The 13,079-nt window shown below is 40.9% G+C and overlaps 1 protein-coding gene across 3 annotated transcripts in view; it reads left to right on the top strand.

The window, feature by feature from the left end:
• pknox2 (pbx/knotted 1 homeobox 2) overlaps positions 1-13,079 on the top strand; it is a 36,873-nt gene that overhangs the window by 5,396 nt on the left and 18,398 nt on the right. For all 3 annotated transcript variants that reach the window (XM_088440383.1, XM_088440384.1, XM_088440382.1), the window contains one exon: positions 4,811-4,889. The gene's annotated coding sequence lies outside the window, so the exon portion shown is untranslated. The remainder of the gene's footprint in view (positions 1-4,810; positions 4,890-13,079) is intronic.

Genomic DNA, 13,079 nt, shown 5'->3' with positions numbered 1-13,079 from the left:
CAGTATTAGAGTAATAGCTTTGGTATAACGCAGTGTTTCTCAACGATATTTTGCCAGCCCCCCCAGTCGATGCACTGACAATAAATAGGATTAATATTGATGAAAATTGTTTAAGTATACCTACACATGTATCCTTTTTAACATTAACAACAGAAAAACGCAATATAAATCAACTTTCAACAACTGTTAATTATTTTTTTATCACGTTTATATGAGTTACAGCTTAGTCTAAAATGGAAAAAAAAAACAAGTGTTTGTTTGAAGAAAATGTTGAAAATTGGCATTCCCGTCTTTTCCCTAAAATTGTTCAGTCTTAATTTGGTGTAAACATTCTCAATTCTGTCCCTGCACATTTTTTTCGCAATGGTGGTGGAGTTTTGTTTGAGAGTCCTCCCTGTCGTCATAGTACGCCAAGTCAAAACAGTAGTGAGCACAAAAACAACCATGGGATTTTCTAACATGGGGGTTGGAAGTGTTTTTATTTAATCACAGTAGGAGTAGCAACATGATAAGCTTCCTCAAACCTGTTTGGAATGGAGCTAATAAGCAATTTTTATCTTCTCCTAATTGTATTTTGATATGGGGATTTTGTGGGCCTTTCAATTGCTTCTCTTATTTCATTTATTTATTTTTTTTGCTTAATCAAACAAAGGCGGTGTTTTAAGTGAGCACCGAGCGGAAAATGGAGGATAAGGAGATGACTTTCTAAGAACAATTGGAAAAACAAGAAGAATGGTAATGTATTTATTTGTGTAAAATCCGTACAAAAATTTAATATTTTGTCTAAACATAAAATAGCTTTTTGATAATGGAAAAGAAAATAGAACTGTAATTTTAATGCTGTAGTAATGACACTGTTGACATTGGTTGTCATAATTTTGTGCTTCCCGGTCCATTTACGCATGCCAAACGTTGATAAAAAAATGGTTTTCATATCGATGACGTCACTAACTTCGCTCATATTGCTTCTGTTAAATCGGTTGTCGTTATTTATTGCTTCCCGGTCCAATTTCGGCGTGCGCGTGTTGCTAATGTGTTTCGATGTGGACGACATCACTAACTTCTCTTGTATAGCTTTTGACAACGCTTGGTCATTCACAAAAATACATGGCTGTGATTAATACACACAAGGTAAATCGTCTTTATTAACATCTCCATGGGATTGGTAACTTACATCTGGAAGAGTTTAATTATCATCCACTAATAAAGGATTGAATTAAAGAGCAGCGGGGATGGCGGCGAAGCACCCACGCTCACCTCCCACTCACTTCATAAAGGGTCATCTCCAAAGGCTGATGAGATGACGCCAATGTGCTAAAATGAGTTTGCAACAGCTGCCAAGGCAGCCCATGGATGGTAAATACAGCAGCTCGGAGATGCAACAATGTCATGCATGCAATGTAACAAGAACACAAAGCGCTCCGACTGCTGAAGGTCCACATAGTTTTCAGCGGGAAGCTGGTACTCCGCTATAACGTATTTTCGAGTCGGTAATGCGATATTGCCATTGTTTATATAGCTTTCAAGGGAAATATTTAGGAGGGAGAGGCTTGCGGGGTTAAGCCGTCGCCCAAGGTAGAAATCGCTGCTCATGTTCCATTTTTACACACTATGTGCACACGCGGTTGAATCGTTGTCCAAAATCCAGCTAAAGTCCATAGATTGCTCTCACTATATTAAGGTAGGCCAACGGGAAGAAGCTGGACATGGACCCGGCGAATCGGTGACTTGTTTGGTCTGGCACAGCTGTCCTTCTCAGTTGGCGGGCTCGTTAAATGTTGGCCTTATCCCCATGGCGATGCAGCGGCGGCTCCGCTTACCCCTGCGGGACTAGCGGCTAAAGCCATTGTTTGCAGTCACTGGAATACCCCGATGCGCGGGCGCGCAGCATCAAAGGATACACAAAGTGTGCGTTGGAGTCATAAAGGCCCGGCTATGCCCTAGCATTTCTTCCTTTCCGCCTATTTGCTGCTAATTGCCCGTGTACGCACAATGCGTCTCAGGCCAAGTATCCTGTTTGCGGCAAGGACAAAAACACACATCCTGCTGATCGGAGTTGCGTGGCACATGCAGCTGCCAGCCGTCCGTTGCCATCTATTGTATCGGCTTCTGTGCACGACCATTCTTCGACTTCCCGAGTTTGAGCTCGTTCGGTAGTTGACGATGCTCATGGGTTATTCCTTTGTATTTCCGAGCATGGCTTAACTTGCTTTATAGTGAAAAAGTAACCATTTTGCCTCCCGCAGCGGCTAAAGTAACCATTTTGCCTTCCGCAGCGGTTAAAAACACACACACAAAAAACTGTTTTATTGAGGTGGAATTTTGGCATAATGTCACTTTGACTATTAGCACCGAGTCTGTGCATGCCAATTGATCCTGCTGTTGTCATAGCAACATGAACCACTAAACCTCTGTGCAGCTGTTGTTATGGAAGTCCTGGAACAGCTGGGGGCTATAGCGGCAAAGACAATGTGGGAAAACTGTTTTTTAGGCTACTTTTTCCACCTTGACCCCAAAAATTCAAATGTGGAAGATCTAGGAATCTTAAAGACATACATCTGGATAATTCTTCTCTCCAATGAGTGCACACAGAGCTAAAAAAAAAAGGAGAAAGTTTAATAACTTACGCACGCAGTCAAGCCAAGCATACGAGCAACAACGGCTGGAGCCAGTTTGTTCAAATCGAAACATGTCAAAGATAAAGTTTTCTGGACTTAACATACTTCAATGACACTCCGTGATTGATTACGGAAGACTTTTCTGCACGTGCGTGGAGGCACTTTCGGGAATGGTTATGCTTCCTCAGTGGCTTTTGTAACAAACGTGACGATTAGACCTCCAGGCCCCCCTGGGTGGAGCCCCTAGCTCCAGCAACTCTTGCTCTGATTTACTTTGACGTCAACAGGAAGGTCAGATGGGTCCCAAAGGTGTCATACAGAGTGGTGGCAGCCTCGCTATCCCAGACAGGGCCAGAGTGCTATCTGAAGGAGGAAGGGGGGCGGGGGGGCACGTGGGGGAATTAGACGGGGGGGGCGAAATGTTTTCTTTCTTGCTGAAAGAAGACGAAGAAACATTCTTGCCCAAAGCCCTCAAACCCTGAGGGAGCTTTTTGACCTATGGAACTCAAACTACATATTAGAGACTTTTTTTGTTGTTGTTTCCATGGCTTTTGATTTAGAATTTACCATATTGGTTTACCCTGTTCTATTTCAGGCATGGGTGCTTTTAGTGCCCCGCAGTAAAGCGGCCATAAGAGGACGGATACGCGCAGCGACCTGTACCGAAACCTTGAAACAATGCCCGATAACGACTCTTGGATTGGCTCCCAATTCAATTCGATTCCGATTTGTAGTCTCAGATTCGATTCAGAATGGATTCGAGTCGATTAAAAATTATTTCTGCAAAGTGCAAAGGATCATCATACTAGTTTACTTTGCGATATAAAATAACAAAAGGAAACAGTTCACATTTATTAAGTTTTGATACTTTGCAATATAAACAGAAGAAAACATTTTATTTCACATTTGTTAAGTTTTGATTTGTAAGGAACGTGCCTTTTTCCACAAAAACACACGGACAACTGCTACTTTTTTAAGCAAACGAATTGCTCTTGACATTTTTCTCAACATCAGCACAATGTTTTATACCTTTTTCTTCAGGTTAAAATGTAGAAGTGGTGCTCCTGTGTTAGTGTTCCAGATCAGTTTAAATGTATTAATATTTTTTAATTTAATTTTTCAGCATCAAATGGTTCCGTTGGTCAAAAATGTTGCTAGTTTAAATAAGGATTGACAGCTTTTTGATTTCAGGCACCTGCACATGCAATTAAAGTTTTTTTTCTCAGTTTCAGACCAATCTTTAATCTTAATAAACCCTGTAAAAAATGAACTTAACATTTGTTGAAAGTTGATTTGTATGTTTTTTTTCATCTTTTGTTAATGTAAAAAAAGGATACTGCTTAAGCTCTACAATTTTTGGGGATAATGATTGTATTTTTAGCCACCGCGTTGAAAGGGGGTAGGCGCGAAATGTTTTTTCTTTACTCCAGTGGTTTTGCCAAAAAATAACTGAGAAGCAGTGTTTTAGCGGGTTGCTGGATTTAGGAGGCCTGTTGTGAGTCGTGAGCGTCCTTCCTGCTGTTCTGGGCGAGCTTTAAGTGAAAGATCAGGTGTCCGGCCCTGAATGCACAACTCAAATCTTTTGCATGTGCGCGATACCTCAAAGTTCCCCAACTTTAGTGCTGTGTAGTTTCGCGAGGTCCCGTCAGTCAGTTGCTCAAAAGAAATTACATGATATTTTTTATCCGCACATACAAATACAGTCATTTGATGTCATAAAAAGTAGACGTCTTCTATATCTAAACGACAGTGGCCATTGAGTGCAAGAAAGGCTCATGTGTGGATTTCATTGGCTGAATATGTTCAGCTTATTACGGAGCAGGACTGGCGTCTTTTATCCCCGCTAAGCGTCGAACGAGACGATCGTCGAATAAATGCCGGGCTTTATACCGCTCATCAGATGCCGCGCGTCTCCAGGGCCCCGTGTGCAGCGGGCCGGCCCAGACTCTGGCACTCGGCGTGACGATTGGATGATCCGCCCGAGGCGGAATCTCTCTTTGATTGACAGTGAAATGAACTCATTGCATCTATGATGCGAGTCTGCAAAATCACTCCGCTTCGCGTCTTTGAATAACCAGCAGGCAGGCCCCATGATAAATGACACGAGATACATGATGGTATATGTGATGATGGTATACGAGCCTTTTTCTTTTTTTATCATGCACCTGTTTGACATAATCATTTGTTGACAGGCTCTTTGTGAAGAGTTGGACCCTGGGCCACGGTGCAAACACAAGTGAAAGCTGCTGTGCTGCTGTGGGCCAGCTAACTGTAAGTAAACGTCCTCTCTGCCATCTTGTCCTCTGCAATACCTCAAATAGGGATAAATACTCTTCACACACTGACTAGATGTATGGGGAAAAATGTTTTGAAGGTGGACAAAGTTTCCACGTATCCCACAAAACGATCATATTTCTGAGGTATCATTATTGTCCTTCCAGTTTGGCTTTTTGTAAAATTTAAATCAATAAATAAGCGGCCACTCAGTGCAGCCCACAGATCGCTACCTACCCATTCCTGCCCGACGTTACACCTGGTAGAGCCAAAGGTCAAAAATGAAATCTCCATCCATCCATCCATCCTAAAACATTTGAGTGGCGTGACTTGAAACGGATCCAAAAGTGCTGCAATATATATTGACCTGCTATGACATATTCTCATTCAAACTTACCTCCATTATTTAACCCTTGAATGATAGGAATTCCACAAAGCTATTTGAATACGATCGAAAGCATATAGTATGCCTATACAATGTGAAAGGAAGGGAACCTGAAGACACAACAGAAGGTAGCTTGCGAGGAAGCTGCGCATATGGCAATGTTTGGCTAAAGGCAAGAAGAGGTCTGCCATTTCTGTGTTCTTCCGTAAAGGAGTCGTCGCAGAGCCAATTTCTACGTAGCCTCAAATTTGAAATGCGCTCCAAATCCTGAACAATTTAATTAATGTTTTAGTGTTTTTGTGAGGAGCAAAACCAATGGGAAAGCTCAAATAAATCTTTGGATTCTCTGTTGCACTGATATGCGGTGTTTTGATCCCTGTTTTAATTGCACACATCAATTCTGTACTAAGAGCACCAAGTAGCTTCTCCCTCCATATTTGAATTCTTTCCACTACGTCTACGACCTTTCTTCTCCACGGATCTTGCCGCACAAACAACATGTGAAATGTGGGTGTGCAGGTGCATTTTTAGTTGCTTTGACAGTTTGTGCAGAATCCTTGCACTGGTTGTACAGCAGAGCGAAAAGCTCCCTGCGATGGGCGGGCCCATCTCATTTTAGCAATGAGACACCGCAGCAACTTGATGTTCTATTGTAGATGACTATTTCCCTTTTGAGCCCTGAACACTGAGTTCCTTGCCTTGGTGCCTTTGATTCATCAGCCAAGAAGTCCATTATAGCCTCGTCCCCCTCTCCTCATGCCCCTGGGTCCTTTGTGGTCAAATCAACCTTGTGTTCAGCTGCAGAGGCCACCGTTGGTGAGTGGGCAGCGTGCCCCTTTAAGCGGGGGGGGCTTCCTTGGCTTCCTTTTTACGGATCATGTTTCTGCCAGCTGTCAGTCAGCTTATAAAGTAGGGGAAGGGGGCCTCGCTTGCCTGACAGCGTTGGGGGCTTGAATGGCGCGGCCTGAAAATGACTGATGCCATCGCAATCTGCCAGCAAGCCCGCATTCGTCACCCAGACGTCAAGTCACCTTTGACATTTTTGCTCTCCATGCTAACCGCTGCTAATGGACTGTTTTTCAGGACTGATTTTGACTTGAGTACAGCACTCTGGACATAGCGATGTTTGAGTTAAGGTGATCTATAAATAAAGTTAAGTTTGACCAAAGCAACTGAAGACATGTTTATACTAAGGACACGGTTAACTCCTTCAGTCTCATAAAGGAGAATTCTTGTCATGTTATAAAGTACTTAGTGTGTTAGTGCATGTAAGAGAGTTCTCATGTTTTGAAATAGTAAACTTTTTGTTTTTTTATGGAGGGTAGCTGACACCTTGACTAAGGCTTATCTATTATTACGTCAATTGAGCACTGTAGTGATAACTGTGACCATTGGATGGCAGTGTTGCCATACATACTACATATACATTACATGCTTGTAATTCTAAGTCAGGAAAGGAAATCAATCTTTAATACGATACCACCCTTGTTTACACAGAAATAGCGCATAATATTCTGTCGGCCGATGTAAAAATGCAAAATTATACTGTCCTCGAGAGGTTTTCTTTTCCGGTAACTCTTGACACTGAAAGAGTTAATGAATGGATGGATGACACTCGTGGACAGCGCTCCCATTAATATTATGCCAATCGACGGCTCTTGTAATGTTTTTACATACATACACAAACTGTTATTTTGCCATCAAAAACATTTTAACGGTTTTTCTTCATTTTCATCAAAGGGAAGGGCTGTTGAGATGTTTCAGATGCTACAAAAATATATATTTGTGTCCCAAAGTCACTGTTGTGAAGAAGACGTTTTGTCCAAAATAGCTTGGTTTCACTCAATTGACCTTTTTTCAAACAGTGATTACTAAAGAACGGAACAAGATAGAATCTTGATAGAATCCTGCAAAGAATGGAATCCAATCTTTCATATGGCTGCACCAATGTATACACAGTCACACAATACAATATTCTGTCGGCTTTGAAAGATGCGTCAAAATGCGAGAAATCGTCCAGCACTCGTGGGATAGCCTTTTGGGATAACGCTTGGCACCGAAAGACCAATAAAATGGTCTCGTTTGCTTTGGTCAAATTTTGCACATACACGCTGGCATGGAAATACGGCGCTAAATTAAAAACGTTGAAATAGAAGCGGTACACATGAGAAGTTTAAGGTGATGTTCTTCTTTGTTGCGCTCGCAGCGTGAGCCCCATTTTCCTCCATCACATTTCCTACCTTTATGCAAAAAAATCCATCCATATCAATTTTAGCGTCAAGCGCTCACTTTCCCCCTACCGACCCTAATTGTAATTATGTTGATTTAACTTGGACACATGCGGCTCCCTCCGTGCCATTTGAATAGCAGCTTATTAGCCCGAATATCTTTTTATATTTATTTATTTCCATTTCTCAGCATTCCTGTCGCCATTTCCAATTACTCTTGTCGTACGGCTGTAATTGCCTGGATGCTAATGGCCGCAAGACAATCGTGCTAAATGAGGTGAGGCCAAGAGGCTAGGAGCCCGACTTCATTAAGAGCTAATGGGATTTTATATGGGGGACTGAAGACACAGCTCATCAAAAACGGAGATGGAAGGAAAACAAAACAGATGGAGGGGGAGAGCTAAATTACCAATATTCTCTCTTAGCTCGTACAAACAAAAAACACAGGTTATTCTTCCCCTTCTTCTATTTTTAGAGAAATATAAGCTTTTTTTTAACGCTCTCGCACTTTTCTCACTCTTTTTGGGGGAATGTAGAGGGACTGGAGTGGGTGCAAAAAATCAGACTGATAAGACGTTTTGACTTTTTCTGCTTTTGCATTTTCCGCAGAGTGTTGTAGGAAGCAAAAGTTGGCCGGTTAGACTTCTAGCAAACTTTCACAATTGTCATGATTCCCACCTGATTGACCTGCCCTTGTAATCTGTTTCGCCGAAATTATTCTCGTGGTCAAATGGTTCCCATCGGACATCGGCGCCACTTATCCTGTACTTGAATTTGCTGCACTGTATTCAAGCAGGCAATAGCTGTTTCCTTTTGGTTTCAATTTAGTGCTCTTTTGGGCTCTTGCAAAAAGTAAAACACGCCCAAAAAATGCATGCATATATATATATATATATATATATATATATATATATATATATATATATATATATATATATATATATATATAAATAAATGGATCTATTTTGGCATAATAGACACATTTTTTTCTCCAAAAAATGAAGGCCAAAGGTGTGGGTGCATCCTATAAAAAATAACTTTTAAAAATTAGATTTTTATTTATGTATTTATTTTTATTCGATACCATTCGAGGAAGATTTTTCTGTTGGCCGCATAAGCCAAGTTTTTACACACCGATGTGCATTTTTACATCAATGTAATTCTTATTTACAATAGTTACCGTAATGGGATGAGGGGGATTTCAGTTCGCTGTTAGCAAGTGTCTGTTGTAGCTAACAGCAGCTCGTGTTAGCTGAGGTTGTTATGGCAATTTTTCCAATTCAAGAAGCAAGCAGACTGAACCACCGTTCGAGTCCATCCTTGTTCACGCAGAAATATTACTAAAATGGAGAGTATCATGTAAAATGGCACTGTAATTTATCTTTCTTTTACATATGGATTTATTTATGTCTGGTCTCTGGCAAATCTTGGTCTTGAGTCCTGAACACTGGGTTCCTTAACACTGGTCTTGATAATGTATCTCAATGGACTTAAACATGCAAAAGAAAACATTTTCTTCATACTGTATAATTGATATAAATATTTTGTGTCTTAAGTAGTTGCTAATATTTTGCGCGTTAAAAAAAACAAAAACGATGCATTCTCACTCACTTGAGATTTTTGCACCCACCCACCTTCTGTGCAAACACTTTTGATGAAACAGTCCGAGTTGTGTTATGTTCAGTGAGAAATACATTACTGTACACTCCCTGAAAATAAGCTTGCAAGACAAAAGCGCAGCTGTGACACATGAGCCACTACTGTGTGTTGGCTGAGTAGGTGAGAGGAATGTGTGTCAGCGTGTGAATGCGTGTGCGTGGCTTTGCGCCCGTGCATGCGTCCGAGCAAGTTTGCTTTAAAGCTGGTGAAGACTTTGGCATAAAACCGATGTTGAGTGCACTTTCTCATTATTGGGGAAAGCGGTACAACCGTTTGTAAAAGAACAGACTTCATATGCATGTGAAAATGCCATGGGTCGGTTTTTCCAATGTTCACTGTATGGCCGGAGTAAAGAGTTTCGTCCTCCTTGCTGACAGGAAGTCAAACGGGTTTTCAGTGAGTGCGGCGCTCTGCCAATGTCTGATAGGTGTCATCAACTTTGTTGATGGATGCTATTTAATGGAAATGAGGATTCGACATGATCTATCAGTATTTGCAGATTATGTGGTTGTGCTGTTAGCTTCAAGACACAATCCTGACCGTGTTGTCGACCCTTTTTTTACTCGCAGGGCTTTGTATCTTAGTGTAAACCGACATATTTACTTAGATCTTAAATTATTAAACCTTATACAGTAACTGTACTGTTATCCCTTCCCATCCTTTTGGCTGTAGTCTCATCGAGAGCCGCGGTTATGTTAGCGGGGCCCGGAAGTCTTAATTAAAGTGAAGTCTGTGGCTGACCAAACATGATAACAATCAGTTTACTCTTGAAATTCCACTTTATTATAAAGGAATCTAGGTAAGTGATTTACAATGCTCTGGTGCAGCGCTGGTTTCTCCTCCTCTTCCTACGAGTCAACCAAACCTGCGTGTGTGTGAGTTTCACGGTCACTCCTACAAAACACGTTGATTGGCTCCTGGCGCGACCGTTGACCAATGAGGGCAGGAGTTCTAATCTACTCCCACCCCAACTTCTGCAGATGCAAAGATGATCAAGTTGGTTGAGTGTTGTCATGTTTCTGCTTCCAGGTGGAACTTCAAAATAAAAGAGTATTAATGTTCCATATGTTAATTAAGTACCATACATACAGTATATTTTGAGAGATTGGCTGACTTCCTCAAAATGTTTGACTTTGACTACGTTACAGTGCCTTTACAGGCAGCGCATTGTTCCTAAAAGTAGATCTTGGGGCAAAAAAGTTTGGGCATCCCTGTATTAGAGTGCCATTATTTTTTTCTATTTAATTACCAAAGGCCCTTAAAGATTTTTGCTTGGGTGCACTTGATTTTATGAACACTTTTAACTCCTATTAGCTTTTCACAGGAAATGACATTTTTGAATATAAACACGAAATACAAGATGAGCATTTAATTGTAAATGTGATTTATACTTTAAGACCATAGTGGGCTTCACGGGAGGTAAGCACTGGTTGGGTGTTGTTTCCATAGAAACAGACCTCCTGTGTAAAGGTTACTGTCAAAGGTTTTTCTTGGAGAAAGGCACAAGGAAGTGTGAAAGAGGGGAGAGTCAGACAAGAGGATAACAAATGCGCACACACACACACACACACACACATATATATATATATATATATATATATATATATATATATATATATATATATCGTTTTTCAGTCGCTCTCCTTTTTGAAGTTATCATTTGAAAAGGAAGCAGTGGACAGCCTTTGCAACATATGAGCTTTGTGTTTGGGTGCAGATACGTCAAGCGCTTGCCCCCTCAATCACTGGCGGCTCCTTCCTGCGCTTCCTCTCAAGTCATTTTAATTAAGTCAGCCTCTGTGGCATGGTAAGCAAAGATAATTGGAGAGGCTTTTTGGATGCCATTTACTCTAAATGACACGTCTTCCCATTTTCTCACTTTTTCTCCACTCCCTGGCAAGGATTTACTCATCTTCCCTCTCTTTTTTATGGTTCCATTAGACGGCATATTCACACAAATATTGAACTGTTTGTGAAGAGATGGATCCTTGAATCCCCCATTTTAGCCTACAATGAAATTTATTTGAATCTGTAAATCAGATACCCTAGCCTAGCCTTTTTCGTATTTTTTGATTATCTCCATTTTCGTTTCCATACAATCATCTTCTTACTTTTTCCTTGAATATCACTAGCAATCTTGGGACCCATGACTAACCGACTAAAGTTTGAATCAAGCACTAAAAAGCGCAATAAATACGATATTGTAAGCACTCTCACATGAGATCAAGTCTTTATAGCATATTGACATCTCGGTGAGGCCGACCAATAGCAGACCGGCGTTTTAGTGACATGAGGGTGCTGCGAATCGCAGTCATACACACGTACACACTGACCGCCAAGTTTGAATTTTGTGTTTGAATTTTGTAAGTGTTGTCGATGCCGTAAAAAAAAGTCGTAAAGAGGAGACAAAAAAACAAAAAACAAAACAAAAACGCAAGCTTATGCAGGATAGTTGATATTGTCAGTATGTTTTCTTTGATGTTTTGGTAATATTACAAGAATTGGGACTTTGTTTCAAGTCGTAATGTTACAACACATGTTGACGTGCGGCGGGGGTCTCCCGCTTTCATTCAGGTCGGACTGGGCCTTGCGCGGGCCACCCATCCAGCCAGCCGCTCAGGGGAGATCCAATGTTCTTTCGTGCTGAAATCAACTCCAGATGTCCTGCCATCTGAAAGGAGAGGGTGGGCTTGTGGCTTGGGGAAACAAGACATGTGCTCCTTTTCATACCAAGAAGCAAACTCTCACTCTCAATGGAGTTAAGTGAAGATAGAGTCCTGCAAAAGATCGAACTTTTGCTACGTTTGCTGGAGATCTAAAATGAGAGAGGCCATGCTGATTTTCTTAGTTCATATGACAGTGATGATAGAGTTCTATTCTATGATACGTACATCCCTTTTTTTTTCTTTTTCTCGGAGAAGGGGGGAGAAAAGCCAGTGTCCAGGGCGGCGGGTGTCCTAAATGATTCCACCATGGAATGCCTTTAGAATCATGACTCTCCCAAAGATTCAATGAGTTAAAAAAGAAAAAAATAATTGTACAGGGCAAATTTCAAATGCAGGTCAGTTCTTTTGATGATGTTTGCGCCTTCTGAAAAGACCTTGAAGGCCCTTATGGCAAGCTTCTGCTGTATATTTTTTAAAATTCATTTAATAGTATTTAACCAATGATGTTTTAGAAACACAGAGTAGACAATTCAGTCTTCCTTGATCCAGTCCTGCTATCTGAATATTCTTTTCATCTTTGTGCCGCTTAGACGGCTCTTCATCAAAAAAAAAAAAACATGCCTCATTATAAGGGCTTTTAGCGATGTTAATGAGTTGTTCTGCATGTATTTCTCCTGTCATTTGGGAATTACATAAATTTCGCACGTATTGTAGTTTCACCCACTTTATTTGAGACCCGAATGGACTTTTCAAAGGCAAAATCCCAATCTAACTGGAATCCGTAATATCCACATTTGCATACAAGACAACAAGACCTGCCTGCGTGTGATTGGACCAGTCATGTCATTGTCAGCAGTGAAAAGGGAAGCAATGAATCTTGCAAACTGTCTGTCATACCCGAGGGGAATCTGGATGTCTTTATTACTGCTGTAGGGCATATTTGAATATATGAAGGACATTCATTAACAAGTTCAGCATGAAGAAATCAAGTGGAAAAGGTTAGAGATTTTGAATTTAGGCATGAAATGTCACTGGGACTTGATGAGGACAAACTGATAAGTACATACTTTGCTAGACCGACAACGGAAAAAAAAAATGGAACCTTACCGATTCTATTCATTATTTAAGCAATTTCCAGATGTATGCGTTTGGGATTTTTCATTCGACTAGTACACAGTGGTCATTGTATACAAATTGCTCCCAAGGTTTTCTGAGGCTAGTGCGAGCGGCCCTTGTTTTACCATCATTT

The sequence above is a fragment of the Hippichthys cyanospilos genome, chromosome 18, assembly GCF_059441005.1.
Source record: "Hippichthys cyanospilos isolate Australia breed blue-spotted pipefish chromosome 18, RoL_Hcya_1.0, whole genome shotgun sequence".
In the NCBI taxonomy this organism is placed as follows: domain Eukaryota; kingdom Metazoa; phylum Chordata; class Actinopteri; order Syngnathiformes; family Syngnathidae; genus Hippichthys; species Hippichthys cyanospilos.
Note: the sequence above shows the minus strand (reverse complement) of the source record. Positions and strands in the feature narration are given on the sequence as shown.